The 13,742-nt window shown below is 35.6% G+C and overlaps 1 protein-coding gene across 2 annotated transcripts in view; it reads left to right on the plus strand.

Moving 5' to 3' along the window:
- Positions 1-13,742, plus strand: part of INTS6 (integrator complex subunit 6) — an 88,096-nt gene that overhangs the window by 27,540 nt on the left and 46,814 nt on the right. The window contains exon 1 of one of the 2 annotated variants that reach the window (XM_019798006.2): positions 2,454-2,585. The exons of the other annotated variant lie outside the window; for it this stretch is intronic. The gene's annotated coding sequence lies outside the window, so the exon portion shown is untranslated. Of the gene's footprint in view, positions 1-2,453; positions 2,586-13,742 lie in introns of those variants that run through there. 2 annotated transcript variants of the gene reach the window in all.

Below are 13,742 nucleotides of genomic sequence, written 5' to 3' on the forward strand. Positions count from 1 at the left end.
TTTTTTTTTTTTTTTTTTTTTTTTTTTTAAAGAGAGGGAGAGAGGGATTAAGAGAGAGTGGGTGGTGGGAGTGGGTGGAGAGAGGGAGAGAGAAACATGCCCAGTGCAGAGCCCAGCACGGGGTTGGGTCTCAAAACCCTGAGATCATGACCTGAGGCAAAATCAAGAGTCGGATGCTTAACTGACTGGGCCACCCAGGCACCCCCTTATTGTGCTTAATTCCTAGTTTGTATGTCCATAAGTAGTAGTATTTAAAAAAAAATTTAATGTATATTTACACACCAACACACACAAACACAATATACTTGACCCAGATGAGGTCAATTTATAAAGAATCGGTGATAGTTACACTTAATTTTTGCTTTCTAGAGAGTTCCTGCTGAAATACCCTTCTGTGATGAATTGTTTTGATTTTGAATTCTTAAAGTATATTTTAGATTAATTCATCAAATTTTTTTTTTTTTTGGTGAAGCATAGTAACTTTGGCTGTGTACAAGAATAATGGCACACCATACATTTATATTTAGTATTACTATGTTCTAGGTACTGGGGACACCAAAGATGAAATTAAGCAAGGCCTTTGCCCCTAGAAAACGTATTTGAAGATAGGCAAGTAAGCAAGTATTTGTATACATGAGATAAATCTCATGGCAGAAATAAATAGAAGCTTTTGAGAGCATAACCAGGGGAGATAAGTTTTGAGAGATGAATAAGAAATTGAGCCATGACATTTCAGGAGGAGGGAATAGTGTACAAAGTACAGTAGGAAGTCATAAAAGCAGTGTATGGGGAGACTATAAATTATATGAGTGGAGTATGGAAAGCGTAGGCGGGGGGGGGGGGGATTGCTTGAAATGTAGGTAATGGCCAAAGATAACCACCCGAAGGAGAGTGGACATCATTCTGTTAACATTTGCAGAGGTGCTTGGTAATCAGGCAAGTCACATGATCAGATTTGCATTAGTAAGCTTACTGTGCAAGCAAGGGTGGAAAAAAATAGGTTGAAGGATGGTAAACTGGGAAGAATTCACAAACTACATGGAATAATCCAGGAAAAACATGGGATGTCTAAGACCAAGCTGGTGCTGGACAGAAAGGCAGATATGTGAGAGATTTGATAGGTATGCTAACGAAGCAGGTCTTTAGAGATGGTAAGGTGGGAGGGAAAAAAAAGCCGTGTTTGACAGGGGTTCTGAACCAGGGTCCAGGCTTGAGTTTCAGAGAAAGTTCTATGAATTCCCTGAAAACTGAATCTAGACATTGCCCATTTGTGCAATTATGCACATTCTTCTGGGGGATGGAGGTTTGTAGCTTTAATCATATTCTCAAACAAGTAAAAAAAAGAGAAAGTTTAGTCGTATTTCAAAGTTTCCAACTTGAGATCTATGTAGGTGTTGGTAGTTTTAACTGAAATGGGGATATTGGGTACATAGTAGAAAGGAATATAAAATAATTATTTGATAAAGTATCATCTTTAGGGTCCCGGTGTTTTAAAGGAATTATGAGCCAACTTTTAAAACAATAGCTCAAAGACTTTTTCTTGCCTTTAATATTATGTCCTAGGAAAAGTATTTTGTGCTTAAAAATAGAAATAAGCCAAATTTTATCTCTGGATGTTGGTAGAGTTTTTATTTTGAAGCAGATTAAATAAATAAGCCTTAAGTCATCATATTACTTATTTATTAGGTCTTCAAGTTTTTAAATTTAAGGCCATAGTGATGTGAACATTTAAAATTGTTCATTTCAAGTAAGCATGAACATTGAAATTCAGAATGCTAGGACAAGAGCATTGTGTGTGGGGGGACACTCTGTACTAGTGTCAGGTCAGTTAAGGAGGACGCAAGCCCAGTTTCTTTTCTGTTCATTAGTAGGTAATTTAGGAATAGTTATAGATCTGCTTTAACTGTATTAGCAGTTTTCTGCCAGTTAGACTGTTTAAGTCAGCCTGTTACATTTTAATGCCTCTCTAAGTCAGATTATAATTTGAGAGCATGAAAAAGTTGAGTACTTGGTCTCCTGGTGAGGCATGTTCACATATGACATAGGTTGCTAGTCTTTTATAAATACCTTCATTATACTTATTTAGCTGTATTCCATAAATAGTTTTTTTAATAAACTTCCATTTTCAATTGTTTTCTTCAGATGTAATAAAATAGATTTAAATTTTTTAGATTTGTGTAATAGGAATAAACTTTTTGCGGTGACTGGAACTATGATCTTTACATCAAGGCAAGGCTATATTTTGATATAGACAAGGCTGTTTTGGTTTATTTTTCCCCACGCTCTGTCTTTTCAGATTGAATTACTGATTTTTCCCCCTTTGTTTTGTTTGTTGTGGTTTTGATGTTTTTTTTCCTTTCAGCTAAAGGAGCAGCCCAGTGGTTTTCAAGAAGTGCCAAAGTGCACTGACTGTCTCATGATGACTGGTGCCTCAGGGAGGGTCATGATTCCTGGATACAGGATCGACCTGATCCTGGATGTCACTTCAAGCAGTCAGATCGTGGGGAAAAGCCTTGTCTAATGGCTAGCCTTCCTCAAAAGTCTGATGCTAGTCATCTCGGAAGGCCTCAGAAAAAGCCTTAAAGGTGAGCAGAGTAGAGTGTAGTTCTCTCTGGGGACTGTGATTATTTGTTGGAGAATATGATTCAACATAGAATGATAACTCTAACCTGATAAATCCAGGTTCAATTGGTAAATTAGTTTATAAATTTGTTGATTATGATGATCAGACCCCAACTTTTGAGTTATTAGAAACTAATAACCTCTTAACCTTAAGCTCTGTAAGGGGAGGAATTTGGTATTTCCTGGGCCCTTCAGAACTGTAGATTAGGATCTGTTGTCTTAAAGGGAAATAGCCTACTTTCATAGCCAAGGAACATTTTGGTTACAGAATTGCATTATAAATACAGATGGGTTAAAAAAAATTAGTGAGGTTTTCTCTTAGTTTATATATTTATCATGTATTGATTGTTTATCAGGCAAGTGGGCTTCAGGATTCTCAAGGACAGATTTGATTTGTCTGTTAAAATAATTTTTTTAAAGATAAAACCACCTTTGAAGCAGTTTATTTATATAGCTCATATTTTATTGCATTCAACTTGAATATTAGCACTGTTGCATTATTTGAATAACATTTTTAGCTCAGTAAAAAGACTTTTTAGAGATGTTTTGAGCATTCTGTTTTGGAAAAAAGCTTAATTCTAGGCTTCTTTCTCTGTGCTTTGAAGCACTTTACAGAATCCAGTTGTTCATATAATAACCTTGGTTGTCAAATTCTCAAGTAAATTCTAAAATTTGTCCTAAGACTTAATAGGCTTTGTTTTTATTTTTGTTTTTGTTTGTTGAGTCTCCTGTATTAGAAAAAAAAATGTAATATGGGCATGCACTATCCCCAATTTTTGTTCATATTTATGTTTAGATATTATATATGTATACTTACACACACATATACCTATATATTAATATTAGAACACATGTACAAAAATAAAATTTTAAAAGATGAGATGAAAAAACTTAAACAAAGGAAGTTCTGATAACTTTCTTCCGTCACATCATGATGTATACCAGGGATTTGCAGACTTAAAGGGCCAGGTAGTAAATATTGTAGGCTTTTCAGCTCACCTGGTCAGTTAGAGCTACTCCGTTCCACTGCTATGGGGCAGAAGCAGCCATGAACAATGTTAAATGGATGAGTGTGGCTGTCGTCAATAAAATTTTATTTACCAGAACAGGCCAAGGGCTGGATTTGGCTACTGGGCCATAGTTTGCTGACCCCTGAAGTACACCCTATTTTATAGACCAGTGCCCTAGACCTTGAATTGTATTAGACTACTTTCAGGTCCTTCTTGCCATGAGTTTTAGAGTGCAGTTGATCTTCCTTAATGAAGTGAGCAGAAGAATGCTAGTGGTCAGAATGTATTCAGTGTAATTGAACAAATACTTCTTGAACACCAGGGATGTTCAGACAGAAGGTTGGGTGCTGGAAGCGTGAGTTGGGTAAGATAGAGTTAAAAAGTTATGGTGTGGTATAAGAAGTAAAATGATCACAGCAGAAGCTGCTGAGAAAGTAAGACTGGTGCTAAGAAATGTCTCAAGTTGGACTTTGAAAGATTAATTCAGTTTGGGAAGTAGATGAGTGCAAAGGCATAAAAGTGATAGAAGAGAGAGGGGGGATCCATATGCACCTCAGTACTGATAGTTGGCAGAGTGTTCAGTAAAGGAGGAAGAAATGAGACTGGATGGATGGCATGGGCCCTTGTGTATGCCCTGCTGAGACATACACAGGATGTAGACTGTCTTAGAGGTTGATGGTAGTAACCATTGAAGAGATTTTAGTATAGGAGAAGGTAATCAGATTTGGATTTTAGAAAGACTGTAGTGACAGTGGGGAAATACACAAGGAGTAGGTAATTTTGGCACCTTTTTTTTTTTTTTAACCTCATGAAACAGGATAAAATTGTTTGTGGGTCATTTAATACCAGATATAAAAATAAAGAAACTTGGAATACTATTTAGCAAGAAAAGGAAATGGACTACTGACATGCTATAACATGAATGAACCTCCAAAACATTATGCTAGATGCAAAAGACCGTGTATTGTATGATTCCATTTTTATGGATCATCCATAAAGTAGATTAGTGGTTGCCTGGGGTGGACTGGGCACTGACTGTAAATGGGCACAAGGGATCTTTCTGAGGTTTGGAAATGTTCTAAGACTGAATGGTGGTGATGGTTGTACAACTCTGTAAATTTATTAAAAATAATTTAATTGGGCACTTTTAAAATGGGTGAATTTTATGGTAGGTAATTATTTTTCAATACAGTTGTTAAAAAATTAGACCTCACCATTGAAATTTATTGGAGTAAAACTTTGTGAAAGAAATTATTTTCCTATTGACTGCTGAGTAATTTAGTTGCTCTTTTCTCTGAACAGATTTTGCTACTACAACCAAAAAAACATTTTTGTTTTTATTTTTTAATTTAAAGGATATAAAGGATATACATTGTAACTAAGAAACTGTAAGAATTACCAACTAAATAAATCAAATTATTACTAAATTTTATAGAATTCGCTTTGAGCTAAATAATTTCTTAATTTTCCTTTCCTTTTTCAATGTCATGAGGCGAACCATCTTAAATGCTTGTATTGGATAATCATATTAAAAAACTAGAAATAGCCTAAGGGACATGTAACCTTGATTTTTTTTTTTCAAGGAAATAATTGCTAAAGAAAGAACCTGAAGTATAATGATTTTAATTTATCAGTTGGTTTTCCACAATCTTAACAGTTATTGAGAATGAATGATAAGAATACAATGCAATTGGAAAATGGTTAATTACAGTAATTTATTGAGGGCTTACTATATGCTAGGCACTGTTTCTTAGAAGCAGATTCTTACTCTGTTACTTTCTTTTATTCTTGGCTGCCAAAATAATTTATGAGGTTGAATGTAGTCATTAAGAAGATAAGTAATAAATAAGACTTAATTTTGTTACTTTTTATTGTTTCAGGGTAATTTCACATCTCACTTAATTCCCAATTCTGTTAGAGTGAGGGAAATGAGTCTTAGTATAGCTGATTCTCAATTGAGAGGCATGGCTGGGACTAGTCTGTTGGTTTTTTTCTTTTTACTCCAAGTTTATTGCTTCTCACACTCTAGTGTGGGATTTAAAAACAAAACAAAAAACTGTACTGTACTGCATAAGGATAGACATCTGGATCAATGGATAAATTGAGAGTTCAGAAATAAACCCATACATTTATGGTCACTTGATTTTCAACAAGGGAGCCAAGAATTTAATGGGGAAAGAATAATGTTTTCAACAAGTGGTACTAGACAACTAAATATCCTTATGCAGGAGAGTGAAGTTGGACTCTTAACCTGACCATATACAAAAATGAGATAAAAATGGGCAATGTAAATGTGAGAGCTGAAACTCTTGGAAGAAAACATACAGACTAAATCCTCATGGCTTTGGATTAGGCGGTGGCTTCTTAGATATGACAGTAGAAACACATCCAAAGAAAAATTAGAAAAATTTTACTTCATCAAAATTAAAAACATTTGCGATTGGAAGGATACTATCAAGAAAAAACAGAATAGGAGAAAATATTTGTAAATCCTGTATCTCATAAGGGCCTAGTATCGATACCAGAATATAAAAAGAACTGTTAGAACACAAAAATGAAAAAGACAACCCAATTAAAATATAGGCAATGGGTTTGAAATGATAATTCTCTAAAGACATGCAAATGACCTGAAGCACATGAAAAGATGTTTACCATCATGAGTCAGTAGGGAAATGCAAATCAAAATCACAATGGGTTACCACTTCATATCTACTCTAGTGGTTATAATAAAAAAGGTGGATAATAACAAATGTTGGTAAGAATGTAGAGAAACTAGAACCCTCATCACATTACTGGTGGGAATGTAAAGTGATGCAGCTGCTATGGAAATAGTTTGGCGGTTCTTCAAGAAGTTGAACACAGAGTTGTTATCCAGTGACACCCAAATTCCACTTCTTGGTATGTACTCAACAGAAATGATAATATATCCACATAAAATGCCTTACCAGCATTATTCATAATAACCAAAAAGTAGAAGCTGATGAACGGATGAACAAAATGTGGTATATCACACAATGGAATGTTATTTAGCCTTAAAAGGGAATGAAGTTCTGACACACACTACAACATGGCTGAAGCTTGAAAAACATGCAGAGTGTAATAAGCCAGATACAAAGGGCTAGTCACTGCATGATTCCATTCATATGAAATCCTCAAAATAGGTAAATCCATGGAAACAGAAACATACAGTGGTTGCTAGGGGTTGAGGTTAAGAGTTGATGCTAATGCGAATGGGGTTTCTCTTTTGGGTGATGGAAATGTTCTGAAATTAGTGGTGATGGTTGTGTAACTCTTCTTGCCTGGTTCAGCCATTCCAAAAAAATGAAAAAATGGAAAAACTCATATCTTTACCCTCACATACCCCATTTCTCTCTCTACTGTCTTAAGTTTCCTTATTCCTTTCATAGCAAATTTAGAAATTATTTCTGATTCTCCTTGACTTCCCTACCTCCTTTTTTATTCCTTAATTTATTACAGTCTAGCTGCTGATTGTGCCATTCTTAATAAGGTCACTAATGACTTAATCATCAGTCATTGGTTTTTAATTTTTCTCTTTCGTGAGCTTTTGCTGGCATTATTGAATATTCTTTCTCAAAAGTAGCTTCTGGGTTTACACTCTCCTTGCTTTCATTTGGCTTTCGGTTCCATTTAATCCTTGATCTTGCTTTATGACTGTCCCTTTAACCTTGTTACTGGTTTAATCTTAGGGTTTTTTTTTTTTTGCCTTTATATTTGCCATTCTCCTTTTAGGTAATTTCATTTACTCCCACAGTGTCATCCATCAGTGTATACAGATTTCCAAAATTTGTTTTGTTAGCCATTATCTTTTAACTTTCTTTTAATTTTTGATATGGTAAGCATCAGTAGATAGACATAACCCATATAAACAAAAGCTCTTTAGGGTCCTTAGCAATTGTTAGGCATGCAAATGGTGTTACAGTATAAACTGTTAGAGCACTGCTGCTCTGGGGGACGTGTATATATTTTATTGAGATATAACTGACATATAACATATTAGTTTTGGATGTACAGCATAATCATTTGATATTTTGTATATATTATGTAATGATCCCTGCAATAAAGTCTAGTTAACATTGATTACTACACACAAAATTTTTCTTCCTGTGATGAGAAGTTTTAAGATCTACTGTCTTAGCAACTTTCAAATATGCAATACAGGTTTAACAGCAGTCACCATTCTGCCATGGCATCCCCATAACTTCTTTATTTTATAACTGTAAGTTTGTACCTGTTGACCCCTTCACCCATTTTACCCACTCCCACCTGCCTTTATCTTTTCTCATTGAGTTTTGATGCCACTTAGGCATTCTTCGTTTGCCTTTATTTCCTACCTTCGGATATCTATACTCCCCTTACTGGGCATCAAAGACCCTTTATGATTTCATCCCAACTTTTCCCAGGGCTTATTTGATTTCCACCGCAACTGAGTGCTTCACCAACAACAAAGTGTCCCCGTCAAGTCCATACCGGGGCCTGTTCTTAATTCTGGGATGCTTTCTATCTCTTCCCACCTTTCCCTTCCTAGAACCTACTCAGCATTTGTTATGAAACTGGTCAAATGCTACCTTCTATAAAGCTTTTAGGCATTTAGTTGCATTTTCTTCTCTTTATTTCTAGGGCTTCTTATCACTCTTATCCCAGTTTATATTCATTCCGTTACTTGTTAACTTCTCTCACTTCCACTTGATGTTGTGATGGCCTCCTGGCAGGCCCTTCAATTTGGAAACTCCCACCCTTTAAGTTTTTCTTTAACAATTTTTTTTCCCATCTGTGTCTCTATTCTGACTTCTGAAAGTGTCCGTTGTTATCACCATTATCGTCGCCATTCTTAATTATTTATCTTTTCTTCCCTACTTCCATCTTTGTCTTTGTTGTTCTTTCTTGGAGTTTTCCTTAACTGGATTGGTAAAGGGCTTGGCTTTTGCTAGGGTTTGTATATTGTTTTATTAAGGTGAAACTCACATAACATAAAATTAATCATTTTAAAATGACCAATTTAGTAAACCTTTCCTTTTTAACACCACTCTCATATTAGGAAGAAATCTGAAGATGCTGTAACAGAGTGCATTGGTTCTTTAATCACCAAGCAGCAAATGCTAGGATAAGTAGCTTTCTTTCATATACCTTTTCTCAACCAGAAAATTTCAGTTTTGGTATTTCAGGATTTTAAACTGTTCTTGGAAATAATCAGAAAAGTAATTGAGGATTATGATTGTTGAAGGATAAAACCTTAGGGAGAGAAAGGAAGTTGAAGGATTAAATCTTGAGTCTTAGAACTATTCTTACATTTACCGGTAAGGAGGAAACTGAAATGAATCTAAGGGCCTTATCCTAGTTATGTGGGGTGGTTGTTGTTGTTTGTTCTGAGGAAGAATTAAGGCTGTGTTACATTTGAGAAAGGAGATTTAAGAAATACTCAGTTTCACCAAAAATGTTAACATTATATTTGAAACTTTTGTCCATCTACATTATTTAAGCAAATCTGAGTAATTGGGACTAGAGTGGGGACTTGATCCTGGAGGTGCCCGCTTTCTATTTATGAAATCACAAAGGCATTTAGAATTAGTTTGATTTAGATTGTGTGCTTCCCTGCCTTTAATGCACATATAGTGCCTTGCTGAATGCGTATTTTCTGCAGCAGAGCAAAACAGATTGATGAGCATCTAGTTGAACCTTCAAGGATTCTGAAAATCTTCTGGCAAGTTTATTTTTTAGGGTATTGGTTCAGCTGCTGTAATTGGACAGAAGTAATAGTGACTTAAAAAGATGGAAAGCTTTTTTTCTCACACAGTAACAGAATTGGTTCGTGGTCTGGGAGGTAGGGTGGTTCTGCCCCAAACTATTGCCTGGGCCTCAGGTTCCTTGTACTTTGTCGCTTTGTCTTTGCTTTTATCTGAATGGTTGATACTGGTTTTATAATGCACTCTACCTAGTTCAACACTACAACTGAATTTCAGCCTGTGGGAAGGAGTGAAGGACGTGGAGGGCAGGCAGCCACCTGATAGGAGTGAGCATGACCTGAAACTTGTATATGGCTGCTCCATTCGGAGTCCATCAACCAGAACTTGACCACACTTACTGTGAGGCAGAGGGGGAAATGTAACCTTTGGGTGGCCATGTGTCTAGCTAAAATTTGGGGGTTTTGATTAGCAAGAAGAGAGATTAGATTGTAAGAAGCAGTGAGCAGTTACTGAAATAAAATGTAAAGAAATTAATTTTATTTTAAATATTTTGGAAACCACTTTCTAATATGACCGCTTGTTGTAAGTTTATCTTGTGCATTTCTACCCCAGACCTAAGTTTATCTTGTGCATTTCTACCCATATCAGGTTCTGTGTATTAGGAAATGGTATATGTATATGGAGATATAACCTGGGTTTTAGAGGTGGGCTATTGAGTTCATCACTGTTTTGAGAACTTTTCAGTGGACAGAGTTACGAAATACATTTTTTTCCTGAAAGAGAAAATATGTCATGAATTCACACTTTACATTTCCAATTAAAATTTAAGGTAGGTATTTAAAATGTACCGGTTAAAGAATGTGTCTACGTTATGAAGACCTAAGTGATTCCTGGTTTTGCAGCTAATTAGAGATGTGACCTAATTCTCTCTTGTTCGAAGCCTTAGTTTTCTCAAATCTAAAATGGGGATAATAATAACTGTATCTCATGGTTATTGTAATGATTACATGAGATAGTAAGTGCTTAAGAAATTTTGCTGTTTTTATTATTCTTTATCACATTACAAAAAGGAGAAACTTCTAATTCTTGTAGGGATCAGAGAAGACTTGCTCATGAAGCACTGGTGCCTTCAGGAAAGATGGGATTTTAATGGGATATAGAAGTTTTTGCACAAGTATCAGGACAAGAGACTAGCCAGGAAGTGTGATCTCCATTAGTTAAGACTGGAGCATAGGATTTGTTTTGACCTTTTAAAAAAAGAAAGAAAAGAAAGAAAGCCCTGGCAGAGAATAGTCATTCAGTTGATACTCGTACCATGAATGAATTTTTTTTTTTTAAGATTTTATTTATTTGACAGAGAGAAACAGTGAGAGAGGGAATACAAGCAGGGGGAGTGGGAGAGGGAGAAGCAGGCTTCCTGCTGAGCAGGGAGCCTGAAGCGGGGCTCAATCCCAGGACCTGCAGTCATGACCCAAGCTGAAGGCAGACACTTAACGACTGAGCCACGTAGGCGTCCCCCCATGAATGAATTTTTACAGCATTTATAAATACCACAAAATTGAGCATTTGATTATATACATATATTATTTTTCTGCAGTTACTTCATAAGTGTTATCACTAGCTCTGCTCTAGCGTAGGAACTACTAATTGACCTAATTTCTTTAAGATCAATAACTTTTAATTCTCTGCAGATTTTTATCACTTACCATTCACTGACAGCATTAATTCTTCATAAATTTTTATTGAAAGAGTGAATTAAAGAATGAATGTGCTTATACTGTGGTCTTCTTGGATCCAGTTCTCAGCCATTTTATGAAATGTGTGCCCAGTAACTTACTGTTAATAAGAGTTTAAAGTACCTGAAGTATTCCTTATAGTGAAGATACTCTGATGCTTCCAGTTTTTTTACGTTGTCTTAGTGGGAGAGAACAGGATACATAGTTAGATTGTTGACCTAAGAGATAAGTCTAGTACTCCCATAGGAGTTGCGTGTGTGTGTGCACGCACACGAATGCACATGTGCACACATCTTTTCTGTTCCATGGAAAAGACAGAGAATGAGTATTCTCACCTGGGTCTTTAGAGAGAGTTTCTTAGAAAGGAGGAAGCAGGGTATATTATAAGGCACCAGACTGCAAACTAAATTGCATATGTATTCTAGAACCTTTTCTTTCTTTCCTTTTTTTTTTCTTTTGCCACTGAAGGTATGGTATTCAAATTGTATTGGCTTATATTTCCTTTGTTGTTTTTATTGTCCTTTTTGTTTAGCCATAATGTATATACAATAAAATATAGTACTTTCAAGTATAAAACTTGATGAGTTTTGACAAAAGTAAATAAACATCATGTCAAAAGCACAATCATGATATAAAATATATCACTCCAAAAAAATTTTCTTGGGGCTCCTGGGTGGCACCGCGGTTAAGCGTCTGCCTTTGGCTCAGGGCATGATCCCGGCGTTATGGGATCGAGCCCCACATCAGGCTTCTCCGCAATGAGCCTGCTTCTTCCTCTCCCACTCCCCCTGCTTGTGTTCCCTCTCTCGCTGGCTGTCTCTGTCTCTGTCGAATAAATAAATAAAATCTTAAAAAAATTTTTTTTTTCTTGTGCTGTGCCCCTTTGCAATTAATTTCTATCATCATCTGGAAACAGCTGGTCTTCTTTCTGTCACTGTGTCTATATCAAGTTTTGCCTTTTCTAGGATGTCATATAAATGGAATCATAGAGTGTATAGTCTGTTGTGTCTGGCTTTTTTCACTTAGCTTAGTGCTTTTTGTTCCTTTTAGTTGTTGGATAATATTCCAGTGTACAGCTATCCTACAGTTTGCTTATCCTGTCACCAGATAGAACATTTAGGTTTTTTCCATTTTTTTTTTTGACCATTATGAATAAACTCACTGTGTACATTGGCAGACAGGTCCTTTTGTGGGCATGAGTTTCATTTCTCTTGGGCGTATACATGGGAGTGCAGTTGGTGGGTGATATTATAAGCGTATATCCAACTTCATGAGAAACTGCCAAACTGTTTACTAGGGTGACTCTACTAGTTTCACGTTCCCACCAGGAATATATGAGAGCTCTAGTTGCTCTCCATCCTTCCAACACTTGAATTTTTTCAGTCTTTTAAATTTTAGACAGCGTAGTGGGTGTGTGGTGGTATCTCATTTTGGTTTTAGTTTGTATTCCCTAATGACTAATGGTGTTGAACATCTTTTCATGTATTTATATGCCGTCTGTATGTCTTCTTTGGTGAAGTGAGTGTTCTCATCTGTTGCCCATTTTTTATTGGATTGTCTTGTTATTACTGAGTTTTAAGAATCTTTTACATATTCTGGCTACAAGTTCTTTATTGGGTACGTCTTTCAAATATCTTCTCTCAGTCTGTGGTTTGTCTTTTCCTTCTTTACAGTGTGTTTTGAAGAGCAAATGCTTTAAATTAATTTTTTTTCTTTTATAGTTGTGCTTTCTGTATCCTGTTTCAGAAATTTTTGCCTAACCCAGTGTTACTAAGATTTTTCTCCTTTATTTTCTTCAAGGAGTTTTATAGTGTGAGCTCTTAGTTTTAGGGTCATGATTCATTAGAATTTTTATGTCTCATGGGAGGAAAGTATTGAGATTCATTTTTTTGACACATCATTAACTAATCTTACCAGTACTATTTGTTAAAAAGATAATCCTTTCCTCATTGCATTGCTGTGGCATCTTTATTGAAGGTCAGTTGGCCACTTGTGTCTATTTCTGAACTTCCTCTTCTGTTTTGTTGATTTCTATGTCTGTCTTTTACCAGTACAGCACTGTCTAGTCTATTAGTTTTATAAGTCTTGAAGTCAGTCAGTTTAAGTCTCCAACTTGTTCTTTTCCAAAATTGTTTTGTCTATCCTAGGACTTTTGAGTTTGTTTAGCCATAACATTTTAGAATTAGCTTGATAATTTTTTACAAGAGAGCCTGCGGCAGTTTTAAGTAAGCTTCAAGCCTAACTTACGACCCTAAGATCGAGTCCCATGCTCTACTGACTGAGCTAGCCAGATGCCCCACCTGTTGCAATTTTGATTGGAATTACATTGAATCTATAAGTTAATTTGGGAAAAGTCAACACCTTACATTATTAGTTATTCTAATCCATAGATATGGTAATCTCAGATTTTTTAAGTCTAACTTTTCTCAGTGATGTTTGTAGTTTTTACTGGATGTTTTGCACATATGATGTTATTGTAAATTGATCTTTATACTTTCAGTTTCTGATTTTTGCTTGCACATAGAAATAAAGTTGATTTCTGTATTTTGACCTTGTAATCTCTGATTTTCCTAGATTCACTTATCCTGTAGTAGCTTTTTCCAGATTTTTGGGGAATGTTTTGCATACAGAATCATATTTGTAAATATAGGAAGTTTTCCTTATACATTTTC

The sequence above is a fragment of the Ailuropoda melanoleuca genome, chromosome 7 (assembly GCF_002007445.2).
Source record: "Ailuropoda melanoleuca isolate Jingjing chromosome 7, ASM200744v2, whole genome shotgun sequence".
NCBI classification, from domain to species: domain Eukaryota; kingdom Metazoa; phylum Chordata; class Mammalia; order Carnivora; family Ursidae; genus Ailuropoda; species Ailuropoda melanoleuca.